Source organism: Cnephaeus nilssonii, assembly GCF_951640355.1.
Source record: "Cnephaeus nilssonii genome assembly, chromosome: 17".
In the NCBI taxonomy this organism is placed as follows: Eukaryota; Metazoa; Chordata; class Mammalia; order Chiroptera; family Vespertilionidae; genus Cnephaeus; species Cnephaeus nilssonii.
The window spans coordinates 10,085,575-10,108,490 of record NC_137088.1 but is presented as its reverse complement, the minus strand read 5'-3'; the positions used below and the strand labels follow the sequence as shown (position 1 = coordinate 10,108,490).

The window sequence follows — 22,916 nt, the reverse complement described above, 5'->3', positions numbered from 1 at the left end:
ACCACTGAGCTTGGAATTTCCAACCTGGTGTTGTTCATCCTGCTTGTTATCTAGGAACTCCACAGATATTCAGACAGACACAGTTGACATCCTTTTCTATTCATCTAGTGAAAATGACCTGTGACATCTTGTGATGTATACAGTTAATGCTGTGCGAGTCTCTGGTTTTGATGGCTGCCCTGCCATAGTATATGTCCCTTCCTGGCTGAAACTGCCCTTCCCACAGGTATTCTCTGTGGTAAGATGGTCACTGATTGGGCCAAAGGACCCCAACCATCGGCTTTCCAGTTGAGGCTGCTGACTCGTGTTTTCCTAAAGGTAACAGTGGCTCAGCTGCCATGGTCAAACCCCAGTCACATGGTTAAAACAAATCTATGTTTCCTTTTTTCTCTTGTGGAAGTCTACACTAGTATGGCAGCTCTATTCTGCAAAGGTGTCAGGGACCCAGGCACTCTCTATCTTGTTGCTCTGCCAACTCTATAGTTTTGTCCTCATCTTCACTGTCCAAGATGGCTTGCAGCATCCACATTCCAGTAAGTAGGAAAGGAAAAAGGACCCTGGAGGACATGCCCCTTCCCTTTAAAAGCTTAACCTGAAAGTTGCATAGATAACTTGTACTCGCATCCCATGGACAAAAACATGAGCATATGGCCACACCCAGGTGCAAGGAAGGCTGGGAAATGTTAGTCCTATACTAGTCAGCTATGTGCCTAGTTAAAAAATCGGGGTTCATATAAAGTAGGGTTACAGTTGTGAGTATACAAAACACAGAGTTTATTATTTATTAATTATTGTAATATTTTCCATACAAACAACCATAAACCTACTTTTGCCCCACCCTGTATTCTGTGCCTAGCTAAAAATTAGAAGTCCTATTATTTTGAAAGAGAATGAATAAGAGGGGGCATGTCCAGTCTCTGCTGGTCAGACCAGCTCTGTCTAGAGTCTGGGCCTGAAGAAACCAGAGATGTAAGAGGAGAGTAAGAGGAGATAGATGGTGACAGGCAAAAAGAGTCACAGCCATGAGGCCCATGAAAGCATTCAAGAGCATGGATACACCCCAAACCACCTGTGACACCAGACAGCTCCCACTCCTGCTCTCTGCTCTCCCACAAGGTGTCCTCTTGGAAAACTCCCTTCTCTTAAGGAGCGTGAGACACTCAGAAGTCTTTGCTGCAGGTCCAGGGCAGTCCTGTTGGAGGTGAGGAGCGAACAGTGTTTTAACAATGGTCCCATTCTCCAGATGAGATAGCTAAACCCTAGGTGCTTCATCATCTGTCCTCAGGCAAAGGAGAAAACTGCATGAGAATCTGCTGCTTCAGCCTCTAGGTCAGAGATGAAAACAAGCCATCGGTACACGTACACAATGCTATCTGGCTTCCTCTGTGTGGAAAGTGCTGATAGGAATCGAGAGGGTCCTGTTTGCCGAGACCACAAGCTCCGGGTAAGTCAGTGTAGAAATACATCAATAGATGAGATGTGAAGCTGGGTATGTAAATAAACACTGAACACCTGACACACAGGCCTCACTGAGGCTCCGAATGTGTGAGGCCTTTCTGGAGACCACTGAGCAGTTAGCCACAGTGCACACAGTAGGGCCTGCGGACAGGTGGGAAAGGAGAATGCGGTCAGGACCTGGGCCCCAGCTAGCGCCACGGGGACAAGATTAGTCTCAGGTCCTGGGGCCAGAAGTCCTTCTCAGAAGGCAGAAATAGTTCCTGAAGAGGATGGCCAGTATGATACCTTCCCTGACAATATAACTTTCAAAAGCAAGACACCCAAATCACTTCTCAGGCCTTAATTGATTTGCAATATGCCTGATCTGGCAGTGGGCAAGTCCAGAGGTCATAGGCAACCTGCAGCCCCGAGTGGGGGCGTCTGCCAGACACACTGGCCACAGGCCACCTGCACTGGAATTCTGAGGTCTCTGTTTGGGCCTGGGTAGACCCCGGGTTTGGATTGAGACACACTGGGCAGCATGGGGAGGACACAGTGGGTGACCATAGTCCATATCAGCAAGCACCAGGGACTCCAGCAGCACAGGGCTCCCACAAAGAGTGAAAGTTTGGTCCTGTTCAGCAACTACTGACTACTGTTGACGGTGAAAAAATTAATCAGATACTTAACTTTCACCAGCATGAGCAAAAAAGGGAATCTGTGGGCTGCATAACCAACCCGCGCAAAGTACGGCGGTACAGCTGGACCCAGGGGGGACGGCCAGATTCAGAGATTCAGCTATTATCCAGACTTTCTCCCCAGTTTGGGCTGCTATAAAAAAAAAAATACCACAGATTTGGTGGTTTAAACAGCAGGCATTTCTTTCTCACAGCCCTGGAGGCCAGGAAGCCTAAGATGAAGAAACTAGCATGTTCAGTGCGTGGGGAGAGACAGCTGCCTGGCTTGTAGAAGGCCGCCTTCTTGCTGTGTCCTTGCCTGGTCTCTTCTCTGTGTGAGTGCACATGGGGAGAGAGCGTGAGCTCTGGTGTCTCTTCCTCTTCCTAGAAGTGTGCTAATCCCATCATGGGGGCCCCAGCCTCTTGACCTCATCCAAACCTAATTGCCTCCCAAAGGCCCCACCTCCTAATTTAGTCACATTAGGGTTAGGACTTCAACATATGAATTTGGTGAGGGAGGGGTATGGGATATAACCATTCAGTGCATGACTTAGGTCTCTGATTTTCTTTGCATTTTGAATTCATTCTCACAATGTAGCTTTCCCCCTCAAGGCAAAAGTCATGAATGCATGCAGCTTTGGACCTAAATACTATCGAGGAGAGAGAGTGTCCTCATCAACTCTGGCTTGAAAAATGCCTCCAGGCAGTCTCTTGATTGGCTTTGCAAGCCCCTTGCCTATTCCTGGACAATCACTTTGACCAAAAGGATGTGGCTACTATGATTGGCCCAAGCAGGTCACTGATGGTTGGACTGGGAAGAAGCAGCTTGCCCCCCAAATGAGGAGTGCTGCTGGAGGCCTGCCCAGGATCAGATGCCCATTGCTAAGGGAGCTGAGGGTGAAAGGGATGAAGTGGGAGCTGTGCTGAGCTAGCGAGTGGCACTAATGGGGAATCTGTGAGAGATGCCTGGGGTGCCTAGAAGTAATTCAGGGGATGTAGTTTGTAAAGGGCTGAAAACCATGGAATAATGTCTTGTAAGCCAAAAACATGCAGTTTATTCCTATTAATATAGAGATTGGGGTGTTCTGGTGCTATGATATCTACCATTGACTTTGAAATTCTTTATCACTGGAAGTGCAATCTAAGGGTGAGTGGCTCCTTTTAATCCACACCCTAGAGGACTCCTGTCACCCTAACTATGGTGACTCTAGCAGTGGTCAATAGAATGTAATCAGAAGGCCATTTGTGAGGCAATCCCTCTTCTGGGTATCTACCCCAAAATTTTGAAAACATTTATTCATAGAGATAAATGTACCCCTATGTCCATTTTAGCATTATTCATAGTGGCCAAGACATGGAAATAACCAAAGTGTCCTTCAATAGATGTTTGGATATATATATATATATATATATATATATATATATATATATATATATATATAACAGAATACTACTCAGCCATAGGAAAGATAAAATATTGCCTTTTGCAACAACATGGATGGATCTTGAGAATATCATGCTAAGCAAAATAAATCAGATGGGGAAAGTCAAGAACCATATGATTTCACTCATATTTGGGATATAAAAGCAACAAATGAACAAACAAACAAACAAAAACTTATAGACACAGACAACAATATGGTGATTACCAGAGAGTAAGAGGGATAGGGTAGAAGAGGGTAAAGGGGGTCACATATATGGTGACAGAAGGAGAGTTGACTTTGGGTGGTAGGCACACAATGCAATATACAGATGATGTATCATAGAATTGTACACTTGAAACCTATATAATCTTATTAACTATTGTCACCCCAATAAATTTAATAAAATTTTTAAAAATATTTTTATTGATTTCAAAGAGGAAGGGAGATGGAGGTAGAAACATCAATGATGAGAGAGAATCATTGATCAGCTACCTCCTGCAATCCCCTGGGGACTGAGCCCACAACCCAGGCATATGCCCTGACTGGGAATCGAACCTCCACCTCCTGGTTCATAGGTCTACACTCAACCACTGAGCCATGCTGGCTGGGCTTAATAAAATTTTGAAAAGAAGGCCATAGGCCAGAGGTACTCCCACAAGTGCTTCAGCTATCTTTATCTCTGATCAATACCAGAGGTCTTGTTAATTAGCATAATGCATGGAGAGATGGGCTTTCATTGGTGATACATGAAGAAACTCCACAATACATAGAAACAGGGATTAGACTCTAGTGAGCCTTCCTCCTCCCCTCTTAGGAACGCTGCCCATGGCTATGCCCAGCTGCTGATTCCAGAGAATATGGGCCAGCCTGAGTCTGACTGGGTGGTGCGCCAATCCCACTATGAGAGTCTTGTCACATTTGCCCCAAGTGAAACTTTCTTTCATGCACAGAGCTCCCTACAGAAGAGAGAGTTTGGACTTTGTCAAGCACACAAGGCGGAGTGATTGATTTGTGCCTACTTGCTGTTAAACATCTGTTTGAGGGAAGAACTCAGCCTGAGACTTGCTTGTCTGGGGACCTGGAGCAAGGCTGCAGGGAGGAGCTGGCCCTTGACTCCTGTAACTAGTGGTGGCTGCTGATAGTAACCAAGAGGAACCCCAGGGTTCTATGTGGCCAAAGTGGGGAGTAGGAGGTGCCCTTGCAAGCCCAGGGGCTTATCAGTTTTCCTCAGAAAGATCTGTCACGCATTAGGTCTTAGGGTTCCAGCTGGGGCAGGAGTCCAACCCCCAAAGGTGGGGAAAAGCTGTTAGGTACAAGGCAGGACCTACTCAGAGTGAGACTGAGAAATGAACAGGTGTCCATGAGGCAGAGAGGAGGCGACTCAAGAAATGAGGCAAAAGCCCAGTAGCCAGAACTGGAGGATGACCTTGGGACCCAAGGATGACCTTGAATGTGGGCCTCAGAGTGGGCCGCAGCCTCCTTAGAGACCTGGCAGAGGGGAGCTTGAAGGAAATGTTGGATGGGGCGGGGAGGGGGCTGCAGAGACTGAAACCAGGCCCAGGCTGGCAGCTCTCTACCAACCCAGGGACACCCGGACCACCCCAAGGAAAAGCAAAGAGATTGGAACTCCTGATGCCTCACTCTAGCGACAGCTTTGAATCATGAACCTTTTTCTGCACTGACCACCATGTTAAAGATAATTGCAAAGACTATGGAGAAACATCTCTGTAGCTGCTGGCATGAAAGCTTCTTTGAGAAGAAAGGGTCTTTGAGAAGTCTGCTTTTCAAAGGGTGGAAAGGGAGTTTCCAGCCTCGACTTTGAACCCCTCCTACGTTTTCTGGAGAAGGAAGGGGCTTTTCTGGAACACAAAGGAGGGAGGAGGAAGGGGAGGGCTGGTGTTGAGGTCAAAAAGACAAGGAAGAGAAGAGAGTTGCCTACACAGCCCAGAGGAAGGTCTCAACAAACCTGCTGGACACATATGTGTGAGGTTAACTTGCCCTGCTTCCCCCCTCTCCCCACAAGCCCCTGAAATCTTTAGCAAATTCCCCACTGCTCATTAATGCATGTGTACCTCCTACCCCTCCCCCCACTCTGCCCCTTAACTTCACTCCAGGTCACCAGAAGAGCAAGTCTCAGAATGAATTCTGCCCCCAAATACTGATATTTGTTAGCAAGCAGGAAATCCTTTGAAGTGCAAGGAAATCATTTGGGGCCACAGAGAGGTGGTGAGGATGAAAACAGAGACCTCAAGCGAAGATGAACATATCTTAGTGAGAACTGATGTAGATGCCTTTCTGTATATTTCTTTATATACGCCTAGTACTTCATTCCAAATCTTATTGGAGGCAGGGACTACTTATTTTGCTTTCACAATCGCATGTGACCTCACTCCCCAACCAGCAGGGGAGAAATATGTTAAAACGTGAACAGCATACAAATGAGCCTTCTGCACTGTGAAACATGAAAGGTTTGACTTGAAGGTATAACTATGGGATGTTGTACCTCCCAAACCAAGCATTTCCCCCCAAAGTGTCCAACAGGAAGATCTACATGGAGATGCCCTGGAGGAGACACAAAGGGAGGGGCAGGCTTCATCTGTCCAGCTGCAGGGGAGGGAGGAGGTCCGGTCCAGCTGCAGGAGCAGAGTGTCCGGCATCTGCATGGTACAACACACAGAAACCAGGTGAGCATCCGGTGCTGGGGTCCGGCCAGCCATGCACCAAGAGGTGCAGAACTCAACTCAAGAAAGAGGACCCCAACAACAGAGCCTTCCAAATTCAGGAAGGTGGCAAGTGTGGGTAGAAGGGCATCTGGGACAACAGTAGGTTAAAAGGCTGCAGCCACTGGAGTGAGATTTGGGAAGAGCAGAGGACTCCAGCCCTGAGAAGAAACTGAGGATAACAGGAGCAATAAGAGTGGGTTCTGGAGGGACTGAGCCTGTGACAGGTGGAGGTTAGGGACGGAGAGTGAGAGAAAATCCCAGTTACCGGAAACCACGTCAGGTCAGGGCACACTGCCCATTCCTGAGGCTTAGGCCTGGCATGTGAGTTAAATCTCTTTGAAGGTTCCTTCCTAAAGTCAGGGCTAATGCTAGAAACAGAAGGTTTTTATTTTTTTCATTTTTTAATAGATTTCAGAGAGAAAGGGAGAGGGAGAGAGAGATAGAAACATCAATGATGAGAGAGAATCATTGATCGGCTGCCTCCTGCATGCCCCATACTGGGGATTGAGCCCAAAACCCAGGCCTGTGCCCTGACCAAGAATTGAACCGTGACCTCCTGATTGGTAGGTTGATGCTCAACCATTGAACCATGCTGGCCAGAAGGAGTATTTTAATTAGGAGGCATTTAGCTGCAAGTAACCAGAAGCTGAATTAAAAGTGACTTTAACAAGAAGGAGATCATTGACTCACAAATGAAAGGACAGTAGAGCAGGCCTATGGTTGACCAATACAGTGGCTCCAACTCCACTTTTTGGTGACTTTTTTTTACTCTGCCTGTCATGGGATGGTGGCTTCATCTGCAGGCTTCATCCTGCCATGCTGGTCTTGGGTGTGGACAGAGCGACATTGCAGGCTCAGCTTCCTTTGGGCTATGAACCATGTGGGCAGGATAGACACCTGCACAAAATTATTCTTCTGTTAGGAAGAAGGAAGGAAATGATACCAAGGGCAGGATGAAGTGCAGGTGGGTGGCTGACTTGGGTTCTTCCTACTGATCCTCTGACTAGCTGTGTGAGCTGGGGGAAGCCACTTCCGCTCTCGAGGTCTCATCTGATAACAAAGAGATTGTTCTAGAGAATCTTTAAGTGGTCTTGGACTCTATCCAATGAGATGTTCATGGATTACTCAATGCAGGCCTTCGAGTGTGGGAAACGATTCTAGTCGTTTGTGGAAGATGGTACTTCCCAGAGATGACCCCAGCAACTTCTCCATCCCACACACTCATCTGCAGTGGAACCTTGCCACTCCACCATCAGGAGACGGAGTCTAATTCTCAGCCCCTTGAATCTATGCTAGCCTGATGACTCGCCTGGACCCAGCGGGCCACAGTAGCTTATACCTAATAAACTGTAGGACAAGTGACACTGAAAAGGCCATGCAGTCTCCAGTTGGTTCTCTCAGAACACCAGCTGCAGGAGAATCCAGCGCCATATAAGAAACCCAGCTACTCTGAGATGGCCTTGCTGGAGAGGCCCTGCAAGGCATTCATGTGGACAGCTCAGCTGAGCTTCCAGCCCAGAGCCAGCATCAGCTGCCCACAGTGAGTGTGCGCCACCTTGGACCTCCTGCCCAGGCTGACCTTCAGATGATTGAACCCTCAGCTGACATCAGATCGCAGCTCCATGAGACATCCCACAGGATAGTCCCGCTAAGCCTGTCCAGAATTCCTAACCCAGAATATCAAGAGCAAAAGAAGATGATTGCCGTCTTCACCCTTACGTTTCAGAGTGATTTGTTATGCATCAGTGGTAACCAGGATATCCTTAGAGTGGAGTGGGCATAAGTGAACCAGGAAAGATTTAGACTCAACTTTGAGAAGTTGTTTCTGATAGTTGCAAAGCATTGAAAATATTTTGATTCTTTTTTTATGGCTACTTACGAAATCAGGAGGAGAGATTCTTTGAGGAATGACCTGGGGGAGTCTTGCCAGGAGGTCATAACAATGACCTTCTCATTTAGGCAGCCCTTTGGAGTTTGGGAAGGGCAAATGAACTCATTTGAATGTCAGAACGAAGGGCTAGGGCACAATTCAAGCCCCATCTTTATTCAGTCCCCCTCCTGGAATTCCTGATCCTTGCCCACCTGTTTTTCTTAGAGAAGACTAATGGATGAGCAAAACCTCCCTTCAGTGAGCACCCATATGTAATGGGCCAACTTCCTAATCGTCTCCACATTATACTTTCACATGGGGACAGCAAAGAAGGCTGGAGGCCTCTGAGCTACAAGTTTCCTTGTTGGCCCTCCTGTGTTCCTCTGATGGTCTCAGGGTCCAGCCCCAGCAGCCCCTAGTACAGCTGTTTTTAGCAGCTGCTGCCTTGGCCCTTAGCAGAAGCACCTTTGATTAATGGTTTTTCTTGAAGTTATACAAACAAAACCAATGATGGCTCTGTGAGGCGGGCAGAGCAGATGTTATTAACACTATCGTGGTAGCCAGCCTTTGAGATGGCTCCCGATAGTTTGTACCTCCTGGTATTCTCATCCTTCAACAGGTTGACTTGGGAAACAAATGGGATAGAGTTTAACTTTAGAGGCTATGTCATAATCGAGTGTGGCTTCTGTCTTGCTCTCTCAGATTGCTCACTCTGGGAAAGGCCAGCTACCATGTCAGGAGGACCCTCAAGCAGCCCCATGGAGAGACTCCTGCCAATAGCCATGTGAGTGAGCTGTCAGTAAGCAGATCCTCCAGCCCCAGTCCAGCCTTCAGATGACTGGGGCCCCAGCAGACACCTTGACCCCATCTCATGAAAGATCATGAGCCAAAACCACACAACTGAGTTGCTCCTAAATTCCTGACCTAAGAAAATTGTTTGAGATAATAAATGTTTATTATTTAAGTATTTATTAAATCTTTATTAAATATATTTATTAAATCATATATATGATTTCAGGGAGGAAAGGAGAGGGAGAGAGAGCTAGAAACATCAATGATGAGAGAAAATCATTGCTCAGCTGCCTCCTGCATACCCCCCACTGGGGATTGAGCCCACAACCCGGGCATGTGCCCTGACCAGGAATCTAACTGTGATCTCCTGGTTCATAGGTCGATGCTCAACCACTGAGCCACGCTGGCCAGGTTAAACTACTAAGTTTTAAGGAATTTAAAAAAGAGTAATAAGTAATTACAAGTGAGAAGCTGAGGCTCAGAGTCATACAGTGACTAGCCCAAAGTGGCAGAGCTGGAACTGGGAAGAGTGCCCTCATCTTGTGCTGCTGATTCATTCAGACAGGTTCTGTTAGCCCATGACTCAGCCATTCTGTAATTTAGCCCCAGAAGAGGGGGAGATGAGGCTGCAGGCATAGAGCAGTGGCGGCCCAAGCAACCCTGCCACACTCAGGCCGCAGACCCACACGGCTCCTCCCCAGGAATCCAGGGCTAGGGAGAGTGGCTGAGACCCTTGGCCCCCACTTGCATGGGGTCTCCATGATGAGGAGAAACAAGCCAGCATCCGGACCTTCTCACCTGGTCAGACCCACGCACACGTGTTCTGGGCCTCAGCCCTGTCCACTAAGGACACAATTGCTGAGCCAGGATGCTGCAATCCTGCTGGGCTGTGGCGCAGATGTGTGTGGGGGGACTAGGGCCTAAGATCCCTGACGAGGACTCAGGGTCTGGCCTGGTCTCCAGTGCCCTCACTGCTGACTCAGGTGTCCTCTTTAGAGAAGTCACTCCCGTGAAGGGTGCTTTCAGTTCCCATGTGAATCACTGGCCACATGATGACCGGTCACCCTGCCGCAGGCTGTGCCTGTGGCCTACGTGAGCTCTCAGCGGTGACAGTGTGGGTTGGTCATGCGGTCAGCATGGGGCAAGTCTATCTGGCTGTTTCTTCATCCTTCCAGCTAAATGGGACTTATTCCAGCAAGAGCCACTATGCTCTTTCCACCCCCTGCATAGAACTGGGTTTGGGCAGGTCAAGAGGATGGTTTAAAACAAAGGGTAAGCAGTTGCTGCTTGTCTTCAGGGTCTCAAGTCTGGCTGTCGGCGCTGTGGAGGGAGCACCAGATAGAGGCCTAAAGCAGGGGCTGGGATTGGCAGCAGGAAGTGGAGAAATGCTCACAGGGTGGGCATAGGATGCGGCGGGGAGCAGCCCCTTGGCTGTGCAGACCTGTGGAAGGAAGCAGGGAGAGACCCAAGGTGACGTTTCTTGATAAAGGACCTCAACAGCCCAGCGGAGGGTCTTATGCCCATGACCTTGTGTGGCATTCAAGGACTTCCATGACAGAAGAGGAAAAATCCAGTTATAGGAGACCTGGGTTCTAATCTACTCAAGATTCCATCACTTGGATAACCTTGGAAAAGTTGTTGGCCAATCTGGGCCTCGGTTTCTTCATGAGTCAGGTCAAGCAAATGGTATTCAGACTGGGTTCCCTGGAACCCTAGGGTTCTGCAGACCTACCTTAGAGTTTGCCATTAGGAGGGAGCCTCTAAACCAGTGCTGTCCAATAGAAATATAAAGTGAGTCACATGTACAATTTTAAAAATTTTTAGTAGCCACATTTTAAAAAATCTAAAAACAAATAGGTAGAATTAATATTAATAGTACCTTTCAACATATAACCAATTTATTAAGTTTCTTAAGACATTTTAAATTCCACGCTTTGTACTAATTTTTCAATATTTGGTGTATAATTTGTGCTTAAGCACAACTCAATTCGGACCAGCCACTCTTCCAGTGCTCCTTAGCTGACCTGTGCAAAGGCGGAATCAAGGCTTTAAGAGCAGAAGCCTCCCCCTGGTGGACAAAGCGGAAAGTACAGGAGAGACCAAAGGATTTAAATGAGTAAAACACCTGAAAGCACAGAGAAGACTGATAAGTTGGGGGCGGCGGTGGCTCAGTCCAGCCAGAGCGTAAAGGTAGGGGAAGGAGTGTATCAGAGAGGTCATGAACTCACTTGGCTTCCTCCAGCATCATGGGTTTTCATGACATCGAGTCAAGGTCTCAGTTCCTTGATTGAATGATAATGTATAATGCGGGCATCTGTGAGGGCATCTGGGGAGAGCACGGGCCAATCAGAGATGCAGGTCACGGCCAAACTCCTGAGGGATTTGGGAGCGAGAACTGATGCAGACTCACTGCTGGGAAGCGAGGGAATGTGTCACAGGGGGATGGGGCATGGACGAGGGTGTGTTGAGCAGGAAAAACCTATTTGGACAATAATCCAGGCTGCAGAACAACTGGCGCCATCGAGTCAAAGGAGCCAGAGGCATTCAAGAGGCAAAATAGCAGAGGTGTTAGGAATAGACTCTGGAGCCAGCTTCGCTGCTTGCTGGCTGTGTGACTTTGGATAACTTACCTTCCGGGCCTCAGTGTCCTCATCTGTATAATGGAGGCGATAATAGCACCTGCCCCTTGTGTCTGCAGTGTGATGAGTTGTGTTTGTGACGATAGATTCTTTCTTTCCTAATAGCATATGTCAAATGCGTAGAATAGAGATAAGAAAGTGCCATGGCTTCCCTTTTATAATTACAGGGATTGCTTTAGAAGGACAACGTTTTCTGTGAGTGCTCACGCAGGAGCCAGCCTCGTCCCCAGTGAGTTGACGTTCAAGTGCAATCACAGGACAAGTCTGTTCTCTACTTAGAAATGGCAATATTGTTTCAGTAGAGGGCAGTGGCCAGCCGCGTATTTCTCTAGCGTCTTCAAATGGAAGCTGCCAACAAGGCCAGCTTCCTGACCTGGTGGGGAATCAGGACCACAGAGGTTCAGCCCTTGTGTTAGGTTTCCCTCTTTCCCAGGGAAAATGTGGGTGTATCAGGATTCACAGTTCTCTCTTCTAACTTTGATGAATCCAATGATCTTCTCATTTAAAAAAATAATAATAATAATGGCTTCGGTTCGTGGAGCCACCTCTAAGTGGCAGTCAGTGACCAACATCCCATCTACGCCATTCAAGTCTGCAAGGCCTTTGTCTCCCGTTTCAAAGCTGAGGACCCTGAGGCTCAAGTGTCATCAGAATTTGCCTAAATGACAGGATTCCCTGGAGCAATTGTTTGACGTATAAAATCTGAGCCCTGGGCCGTGGTGCTCAATCTTGCTATACCTGGAATCATTGGGGTGAGAAGGAGATGGGGGGGTGGGGAGTGACCTTGTAAAATCCTGGCAGTGCAGGCCCACCCTCCAAGTCAATCAAACTGAAACTTCCTGCTGTGAGACCCAGACATCAGTGTTTTCAAACTTCCTGAGTGAGTTAGTATGGAGCCCAGATTGAAAGCCACCCATTCGGAAGTGGTTGTTCTGGTTCCCAAACCTGACCAATCAATCCCCAGTATCATGCCTGGAACATTTTTGCAAGTTGCCTAGATGCACGGAATTGAGTGGATGTTCTCCTCACCATGGCCTGCTGCAATCACTGGTGGTCCATGCCAGAGGAATATGTATTTATGTTCTTGAAAACTCCAGTGTGCGTGCATTTAGTTTACGAAAGTGACACTGTGCCATCAAATATCATTTGGGATGTGTTGTTTTTTTTTTAATTCAGCTTGATGTTTTTGTTTTTAAATATATTTTTATTGATTTCAGAGAGGAAGGGAGACGGGGAGAGAGAAACATCAATGATGAAAGAGAAACATTGATCGGCCCCCTACTAGGGATCGAGCCTGCAACCAGGCATGTGCCCTTGACCAGAATCAAACCCGGTACCCTTCAGTCTGCAGACCGACACTCTAGCCACTGAGCCAAACCAGCCAGGGCAGCATGATGCTTTTCTGAGCTAGACCCATGCAGCTGTAGTAAATGTATTTCTGATTTCTGTTTTGTCTTCCTGCGTGTCCACGTATCAACATTTTATGTGTCCGTTCCCTAGGGATAGACACTCCAGACTTTGCCACCAACTACACTGCCCTGAGCATCTTCCCACAGTCTCCTGGTGATCCAGCCACGTTTCTCTGGGTGCGCAGCCTAAGAGTGGAGCTGCCCAATCAGAGGGTATGTGCGCCTTCAGTTGTCCCAGCTTGTCTTCAGGACGCTATACCAATTCACACTCCCACAGGCTTGCCTCGAGGGGCCTCTCTTTCCCCATCCTTGTCAGCCCTTGATATTATCTGTGGTAGGTCCGCAGAAAGCAGCCAGGCCCAGAGATGTTATGAGAGTTTTTAAGAAATTTTATTGCGCTCTCTCACAGCGGGCTGAGACCAGTGTGTGGGTGTCAGCCCCGAGGGGATGGTTGGTTGGGTTCTCTTATCTAGGGTAGAAGTATGCAACATAGGGTCAGGTTGTGGCAGCACCCGTCAGTCAAGTGGAGGGAATGGAGGGGAGGGCACGAGTGGGTCAAGGTCACAGGTCAGTCAGGCGAAGGGGGATTCATCTTATCTTGCTTCTGCAGGCGCCAGCTGTCTGCCCCGAGCTATGGGAAAAGGCTTCTAACAAAATATATTTCAGAAAACATGTCCAAGTAGGAGAGATTAGGAGTGGTTCGTCCTAACAATCTGACTTTCTAATTTTTGCCAAACACATGGGTAAAGAAATGACATCTGACAGCTTTCATTTGCATACACCCGATCCTTCCAGACTTGAATTCACAGCTATTCTATGACTTGCCTCCTGCTACCTCTGTAGTCACACCTGCCCCCACCATCCCTAACCACTGGCAACCACACCTGCCTACCATCTCTATGGTTTTGTCATTTCAAGAATGTTATGTAAATGACATTGCACAGTACGTGACCTTTTGAGAGTGCTTTTTTTTTTTTTTTTAACTAATCATAAAGCATGAGTTGGGAAGTGTTCTCTCTTCTTTAAACATTTGGAGTAGTAGCCCATGATATGGAATTTAGCCATTCATTCATTAAGAGACATTTTGGTTGTTTCCAAGTTGGGGCTATTAAGAATAAACCTTCTATAAACATCATGCATAGTTTTTTGTGAAAACATGAATTTTTGTTTCTTTGTCATAAATGCCTAACAGTGCAATTGTGGGATCATGCAGTGTGTGTTCCAGTTTTTTTAGAGGACGGCCCAGAACAAGGCAAGGATGTCTCTTGTATGTTGACTATGATGAATCTTCCAACCCATGAAAATGATATGTTTCTCCATTTATGTAGATGTCCTTTGGTTTATCAGCATTTTGTGGTTTCAGCATACCTGTTTTGTACACGTTTTGGTGATTTATGCATAAGTGTTTCTTTCTTGGGAGAAATGTTATACATTAATTGTACATTAATTTTGCTTTCCACACTTCTGTTGCTACTGCATAGAAATGCAATTGATTTTTACATGTTGCTCTTGTATCCACAGCTTTGCTTATTATTCTAGGCACCATTTCAGTTTTTTGTTTTTGTTGGTTTTTTTTAATATTCTTTGGTATTTTCTATGTAGACCATCATGTCGTCTCCAAACAGGGACAGTTTTATTTCTTCCTTTCCAATGAGTATTCCTCCCCCACTTATTAAGCTGTCTGGGACTTCCAGCACTAGATTGAATAACAGTATTGATAGCTGACATCCTCACCTTGTTTTCAGTCTTATGGGGAAACACTCAATCTTTCACCTTTAATATGAGGTTAGCCATAGGTTTTTAAATAGATATTCTTTATCAAGTTGAGGAAGTTCCCCCACCCCTGTTTTTTCTGAGAGTTTTATCATAAATGGCTGTTGAATTTTGTCAAGGGTTTTTTCTATATCAGTTGATATGATCATGTGATTTTTCTTCTTTAGCCTTTCAATATAGTGGATTACACCGATTGACTTGAAGTGTTGAACCAGCCCTGCATCTCTGGAATAAACCCCATATGCTACTTGCTAATATTTTGTTAAGGATTTTATTCATGTACGTGTGTGAGGGATATTAGTCTGTGGTTATATTTATTTTTGTACTGTCTTTGTCTAGTTTTGGTTTTCAGGTTGATACCGGTCTCACAACATGAGTTGGGAAGTGTTCTCTCTTCTTTAAACATTTGGAAGAATTCTCCAGTCAAATTACCTGGATCTGGAGATTTCTGTCTTGAGAGTTTTAAATTATGACGTCAGTTTCCTTAATAATTGTCAGGCTAATCAAGTTATTTCATATTGGTGAGTTGTGGTAGTCTGTGTTAGTTGAAGGATTAGTCCACTTCCCTAAGCTGTAGAGCTGTTCGTAGGATTTGATTAATATTTATTGATGGCTGCAGAGTCTGTAGTGCTATCTTCTATTTCATTCCTGGTATCAGTCATTTGTGTCTTTCTCTTTTTTGTCATTCTTCTAGAGGGTTATCACTTTTATTGATCTTTTCAACCAGCATAAATTTTTTTTATCTCATTTCACTGTTGTTTTCAATTTTATTTCTGCTCTTATCTTTATTTTTCCTTCTTTCTACTTAATTTGGATTTATTTTGCTTTATTTTCTATGTTTTTAAAGTAGGAGTTTAGATACTTATGTGAGACATAATGTGGGCTTCTAGTGCTATAAATTTCCCTCTCAGCACTGCTTTAGCTGTTTCCCACAAAGTATGATGTGCTGTATTTTTATTTCATTCAATGTATTTTTTACTCCCCTAGAGACTTCTTTGATCCTTGGATTATTTAAAAGTATGCTATCTAGTTTTCAATAACGCACTTGGTGAAGATTTTCAGGTACAGTAACTTGGTTTACTATTTTATTTTATGTTTTTTCAGCTGATAATTTCATAGTGAGGATGGGCTACAAAGAGAACCACATCTTTTGTTATCAAAGGAGCCTGGAACATGGTGAGCTAACTTTGTTAACATGGCAACATATATAAAACCACACATACATTCATGCACACATACTCACACATGCATACATACATATATACATACATGGCACTTATACCCACACTTATCCAGCAGAGTTCAAACTCTCATTTTCAAACAAAAAAAAAATGAACAGGAAAAGGAAGAATAAAAATATCAGGTCAGCAATACACCTCTAAAAAATTTAAGCCAAACCAGAAACCTCTGGCAGAAATATCAGATTTGGGGGTGACCGTACACAAGCTGTATTTCTTGTAGGTTAGCAAAACCCACCTCTAAGCCAATGTCCTACCTCACCACTGCCCCCATCATAGCAAGAGCAATCCACCCATTCTGCTTTGAAATTTTGGGGGGAAAAAATGAAGGGCACTCCATTTAACACAACAGTGGAATGGAGATTTCAGGAACTAAAGATGTATCCCATAGAAAGAAAGGTATGTCCTGTATCCCATAGAAAGAAAGGTCTATCAGCATGAATAGATAATAATTCCCAGGTCTGATAGATAATAATTCCCTTCTCCAATGGCATGTGCTGAGGAGCATGGATGTAGTCTATTTATGTGTAGTGTGTGTAAACATATAAGTATCTTTATAAGGCCTTTCCTATCCTATTATAACTCTTTCTGCCTTCCTGGTTTAATGGTTTAATTTCTTACACTTAAACCATACAAAGTGTGGCTTTATAGTACATTACATATCTGGCAGTGTCTAGGGTCACTCAGAAGCTAAGCCAGACAATGGGATCTTCGGACTCTAAGCTCCGAAGAGTGAGGGAGGGAACTCTACCTTCCCCACTTAAGCTAAGGGCACCCAATCAGTTGAGGCCAGGGCTTTGCAACCTCGGTGCTATTGCCATGTCGGTAATTCTCTTTCATGCGAGTTTGTCCTGTTTGGCTCCATCCTTGGCCTCTACCTGCTAGACGTCATGAGCTTCTCCCCAGTTGTAATAACCAAAAATTCCCCCAGACGAGAGCCACTCCTTGAGACAGATGCCTCCTCGCTTCCTGTTCTGGATGTTGTAGAAGCCACATTGGCCGGAGCCATAGCAGCCACCTTGCCATCCTGAGGAGTGAAACCACAGAGAGGCTGCGGCTGGGGTAAGAGATAGATAGGGCCCTGGCTCTTGCTGACAGGGCAGAGCTGCTGCACCAGCCCTGGCATTTTCTTCCTAAGGGAACTCAGCAGCCTCCCACTACGTAGGCCGTTGTAGCCATGTGCTCTGTCCCTTACATCCAAGAGTATCCCGGTGAACCCACTGATCACCCTATTCCTCTGCTGAGACCTTCACTAGGTCTCACTCAGCAGGAATTTCAAACGCCTTAGTTTAACCCAGTTGTCGGCAAACTGCATCTTACAAGCCACAAGCGGCTCTTTGGCCCCTTGAGTGTGGCTCTCCCACAAAATACCACGTGTGGGCGCGCACGTACAGTGCGATTGTAACTTCGTAGCCCACGCGCAGAAGTCGGTTTTCGGCTCTCCAAAGAAATTTCAATCGTTGTACTGTTGATATTTGGCTCTGTTGACTAATGAGTTTGCCGACCACTGGTTTAACCCAAAGGCCTTTGCCTCCCTCTCCTCGTGTCTCACCGGTCCTCTCCTTTAGAGCCATAACTGGAGTCCTTCGAGCCAGCCCTGATTCTCACACTGGCTGACCTTCTCCACCCCACGTCCTTCCTCCTTTTGTCTTCCTCTTCATTTCTACTCACCTTCCAAGAGTTAGCCCCCGTCATCTTCCCCTGGGAGTTTTCCCTGAACCTCCATGAGGTGGTCCGGAAGCATGGACCCACCATTATTTAACACTTTTCTCATTGAGAGTGCTCACGTGTTTCCGTGGGCGGGGAGTCGGGCCTCTGTGGCTTCTTGTACCAAGGCAGAGTGCTGGCTGACTGGTCCAGGGCGAGTGCTGTTGTTTGGTACACCAGGTGGCCTTCGTGGTAAGGATGTGCCGTGTGTGAGATGAGCTGGCCAGAGCCGAAGGCATCGGGGACCCAATTCAACCCAGAGAGGTTGCGCATCTTTCCAGCCTCAAACCCTGACAGTCCTGCCTCTCACGCTACAGACCTCATCCGCTCTGACTCAGCAGGCGGCCCAGAACGTGCACTACAGCGTGTGTTCCCCAGCACGTGGCGTTCAGCCCCTGGATGACTCCTACTCATCCTTCAGAACTTCCTTTGACGTCACCTCCTCTAGGAGGCCTTCCTTGCTCTCCAAGGCTGGTGTGCTCAGAGCCAGCCGCTCACATCGCACTTACCACCCTGCATCCCGATCGCCCATTTCCACACCTGTAAGCCTCGAGCATCTTAGGGGCAAGGAACACGATATAGTCCTTCTCGAGCCCTCTGCACCTACAATAATGCCAGGCCTGACATGGCACAGTCAGTGAGGTGGGTGCTGTAATTCTCTGCAATTCATCTAGGGAAACCGAGGCACCAAAACTACACGGGCACTGCATCTTGAAGTCCGAGTTGAAACCCTAGCAGCCTACTTCCAGCGCCCCTGATGTTACGCTCACTGCTTGGCTTCCTCCTCCTGAGCCGCCTGGACACCTGTTACAAAGGCAGAGGCCGGCCTGGGTCAGGGAGGGCCTGGGAAACCGCGTTCATCATGAGCCCCAGACAGCACTGTGTCCACACCAGCTTCCTGCTGAGAAAGGATGGCTGTGACCAGGAGCAGAAGGAGAGTCCAGGGCTCTTCAAGGCCCCGCCTTCACATGCTTGTCTCGCTAAATCACAAACACATCCTCCCTCTTCCCCAAACTCTTGTTCTGCCAGAAACACTGTTACCTTCCCCCCACCCACCCAAGCAATGGGAGAGTGAGAAGAGGCTCCCCCCTCCCCGCCCTACTCAGGAGGAGCTGGCACATGCCCCGGGCCCCAGGGACATCCCCACAGGACCCTTCCAGAGGCTCCGGGGCAGGTCCAGAGGCCCCAAGCTTCTCGGGTGTCTGTTTAGTCATTAGTGCTACCAGAAACATCCAGAATTCTCCACACTTTGGGAGCGCACCCACCAGGGGTCAGTCCTCTAACTGCAAGCCGTGGCTGCCCTCCGATGTGGCTGCCCTCCGATGCCCCGATGGTTCCAGAGGCGCTTTGCTCGGCGTACACCCTGGGAAGCAAGGTGGTGTGTCCAGGGGCAGCCCCCGGCCAGCCGCCCGCGTTTCCCCAGCTCCCGTGTGCACACCCTCCAGCCAGACCCTGCGTGGTCCGGGGGGCAGAGCATGCTAATAAGGAAAGGACCCGAGTCAGTGAGTTTGCTGCCACCAAGGTCGAAGGGGTGCCGTGTGAAGACTTGGCAGGGGGCCCGGAGCAACTCCGCTGTCACTTGGGGGATTTCCCGGCTGTGCTGCAGATGGAAGCTGAGTCGAGAGGGCACCCGCCTTCAAGCCACATTAAAGGGGAGTTGCTGGAGAGTTCACAAAACTCCGGGTGGTGATGTTTATCTGAGAGTGTGGGATGGCTGAAGGCAGGATGGAAAAATAGGCTGGGATTTCCCCCTAAGCAATCTTACACGTTCTGTATGCGGTCTCCTAAAGCACCCAAACAGAAGCTTAAAAGGAGCACCATTTCATTATTTCTCATAATTTTGTGACTCAAGAACTTGAGCGGGACTCAGCTGGTGAGTGTGTGTGAACGTGTGTGTGTGTGTGTGTGTGTGTGTGTGTGTGTGTTGCATCAATGGAGGTCCCTTGGTGCTACCGAGCTGGTGGATGGCTTTTGGCAGAGGAGACCAGTGAGCTGGGCCCAGACGCTCCCAGGAGGTCTTACCAGCACGGCAGCCTCAGGACAGTGGACTTCAAAAGTGGTGGCTCAGCCTCAGCCGGTTTGGCTCAGTAGATACAGCATCAGCCTATAGACTGAAGGGTCACAGGTTCGATTCAGGCACGCCCATCCCCAGCCTGGTAGGAGCAGTTCAGGAGGAAACCAATCAATGTATCTCTTTCATATCAATGTTTCCCACCCCCCCCCCTCCCTTCCACTCTCTCTAAAAATCAATGAAAAAAATATCCTCAGATGAGGATTGAAAAAAAAAAATACAAAAAAAGTAGTGGTTCAGGGCTCCCAACCAGGATGTCCCCAGACATTCTGAAGGCTGCAGACTTCCTATGACCTAGAAGTCCCAGAATGTCCCCTGCACTGGGTTCTATTGGTCAAGCGAATCGCTAAGACCAGCTTATATTCAAGAAGAGTGGAATTAACAGTTAAAACTTCACACTAGGAAATACTTGCTAGTCTTGCTGTGGGGACTTTTTAACCCCACGTTTGCTGAACTCCTAGTGTGCGCCAGGCACTGTCCCAGACACTGGAAAGAGAGAGAGCAAAGAACAAGACACAACGTGGTCCCTGCCCTCATGGAGACGTGCTCTAGACAACCGTCTAACAAATAGTTACCGTGTCTGGCATCAGTGCTCAGCACATGTTGGCCGCTGGCATTATGACTGTTCAATAAATCATTATTGGATAAAAATGTTGTCGTAAGAAGAGCCATGCTTTGAAGAATGACAGGGCGCAAAAAACCACAATCAACACAAGAGCCTGACCTGTTCAGGAGGGGGAAGTTTAAGCCCAGGAGGAGGAGGAATGAACTCGGGGAGGGTGGCCAGGAGAGCCTTCAGGCAGAGGAGACAGCGGAATGCGGTGGGCCAGGGAAGCGCGCACTGAATGGGGCAGGATGGGGATGGATCTCCCATAGCTCTGAACTGGTGTCTTCCCTTCTCCACCCTGCCCCGTGCTCCCATGAATGGGCTGTATCACCAGGCTCCCTCGCCTCCTTGCTGGTGCCAGGGGAAGGTACCAGCAGGAATTGGGTGGGGTGAAATGGGGAGGAGAAAGAGGTTGGAGCATGTATTCCTCTGGGTCCCTTTCTGCTGGGCTAGGGCTGGAAGTGACTTGTTCCTCAGCCAAAGGCCAGGTCCCAGGTCCAGCCGCCTTCTCCGGGCTGTAGGTCTCACCAGCCTCTGCAGTGGCTTTCCCCTGCCCACGCTGCTGGGTCAGGGGCGCTTCACCGTTGCTCCTTGCCTTTCCCACACCCTGACCCCGGGTCCCAGCTGCGTCCAGTGCACACTGAGGCTGCATGCCACTCCCCCCACACTCCCTGCTGCTCTGGCCAGTGTCTGCGTTTGGCAGGTAGCCGATCCCTTTCATTCCCACCCGAACCAGAATTCCCCTACGCTCTGCTGGTCTTGGTTCCAAAGGGAGGAATGCTTACACCAGGAGACACAACAATGATTCCACTGAACTAGAAGTTGAGGCTGCCATCAGGCACTTCGGGTCCTCTTACCTCTGAATCAGCAGGTAAAGGAGGGAGTCGCTGCGCAGGCTGGCATGAAACTGACCTGCCACTACACAGTAGACGTAAGAAAGAATATGTCTGGAACATGAGTGACTCCTTGGGGTGTCTCTTAGTACTACGTGCTGAAATGCTAATGGTCCAGGTTTTAGGAATGAAGGGTTGGATCAGCAAAGAACCATGACCAGCTAAAGTATTTGCGGAGGGCAACGAGAGTATGAAGTGGGTAGTGAAAGAAGGTAGCTGTCAATACCAGCTATGACTATGTGGCCAGGTGCAGAAATGTGAACCAGAACTGTTATAAGTATCTCTTCCTTATTTTGTCATGAATATGTCTATATACGTATGTATTAAAGCAGATAAATGTGTCTGCCTTCTCTTATCCTCTAACGTAAGATATAACAAATAACAAATAAACTGTACATTATGTATTCAAGTTACCAGATATCCAGGAAAAGAAAGAATATCACCCAAGAACTTTGAAACCTGTCTAAGGAAAGGGTTAGCACATTCTCAGTGGTACCCAGATAGTGGTATCACGTAGGAACAAGTATGACTTTGTTATTGTAACTGTGTGTATACTTGTTATTATAAATGTATCTATAAATATATATGTATATAGTAACTGTATATATTTATAATTTATATTATATATAAATATATGATTTGATAGTATATAGAAATACGTATTTATAAATATATCTAAATATCATATATATGGATGTAGGTGTATATATACAGGTTGTCCCAAAAAAATATATACACACTTTGAATAATTATTAATCCCAATGGGTTAAATCTGAAAAGAAAGAAACATCAATTGAGCTATTTTTTGGGACATGATATATATATATATATATATATATATATATATATATATATATATATATATATAGAGAGAGAGAGAGAGAGAGAGAGAGAGAGAGAGAGAGAGATTGCTTTTTCATCCTACTGATTCTCTTTTTCTGGTCGAACCTGCCTAATACATACCTCAATAAAATCGAACCAAAAAATAAATCTGGGAGGCTCCAGTGGTCATGGGTAGTTGGACCTTGGTCAAGTGACAGGGAAACGTGGCCAGGCACCCTTTCCTCTTTTTGGCTAGAAACGGGAAACGCAAGCTGCATGTTCTGTAGAAGTAAAAGTGAGAGTCCTTTCCTCTCTATACCCCAAACTGGGAACCAGGAAACCAAGATTTCCCCTCCGAAATCAACTCGCAAATGTGATGCGCACAGGCTGCGATCGGTGGGACTGGACCCAGGCACTGTCTGGAAACAACATGACTGAGAGCATGGGTACCCATTGCTCTTCCCAAGCAAGTGAACAAGCAGGTGCAGTGCTCCAAGGTCTGCCCGTTGGGAGGACTGCCCCTCACCGCTGTCCTTCCGGGATGTCCAGCAAGAAGCTGCAGTGCCTCTCCGGTGGACCCCTTTTGGGCGGTGTCTGCAGGTCTCCCAGAACCATCTGTAAACCAGACATGAGTTTTTCTCCTCCTCATTCAACTGGACATAGGGAATTCCTCGTGAGGTCACAGGTTGTGTGGCCGGGCGTAAGAAGGCGGTGTAGCAAGAGCAGGGGCCGTGGGCATTTGGGTCACTTCCTCATGTAACTTACCTGTGCTTTCAGGGCCTGCTTGGTCCTGTCTCATGTATGACATCTCCGTTCGATGATGGCTTGGTGGGT

At 47.3% G+C, this 22,916-nt stretch overlaps 1 protein-coding gene across 4 annotated transcripts in view; it reads left to right on the top strand.

The window, feature by feature from the left end:
• XCR1 (X-C motif chemokine receptor 1) overlaps nucleotides 1–22,916 on the top strand; it is a 46,457-nt gene that overhangs the window by 12,521 nt on the left and 11,020 nt on the right. The window contains exons 6-9 of one of the 4 annotated variants that reach the window (XM_079795087.1): nucleotides 1,286–1,444; nucleotides 13,063–13,184; nucleotides 15,849–15,920; nucleotides 16,914–17,044. The gene's annotated coding sequence lies outside the window, so the exon portion shown is untranslated. Of the gene's footprint in view, nucleotides 1–1,285; nucleotides 1,445–6,069; nucleotides 6,223–7,395; nucleotides 7,729–13,062; nucleotides 13,239–15,848; nucleotides 15,921–16,913; nucleotides 17,045–22,916 lie in introns of those variants that run through there. The other 3 variants (XR_013814841.1, XR_013814840.1, XM_079795088.1) reach the window with 3 other exon arrangements.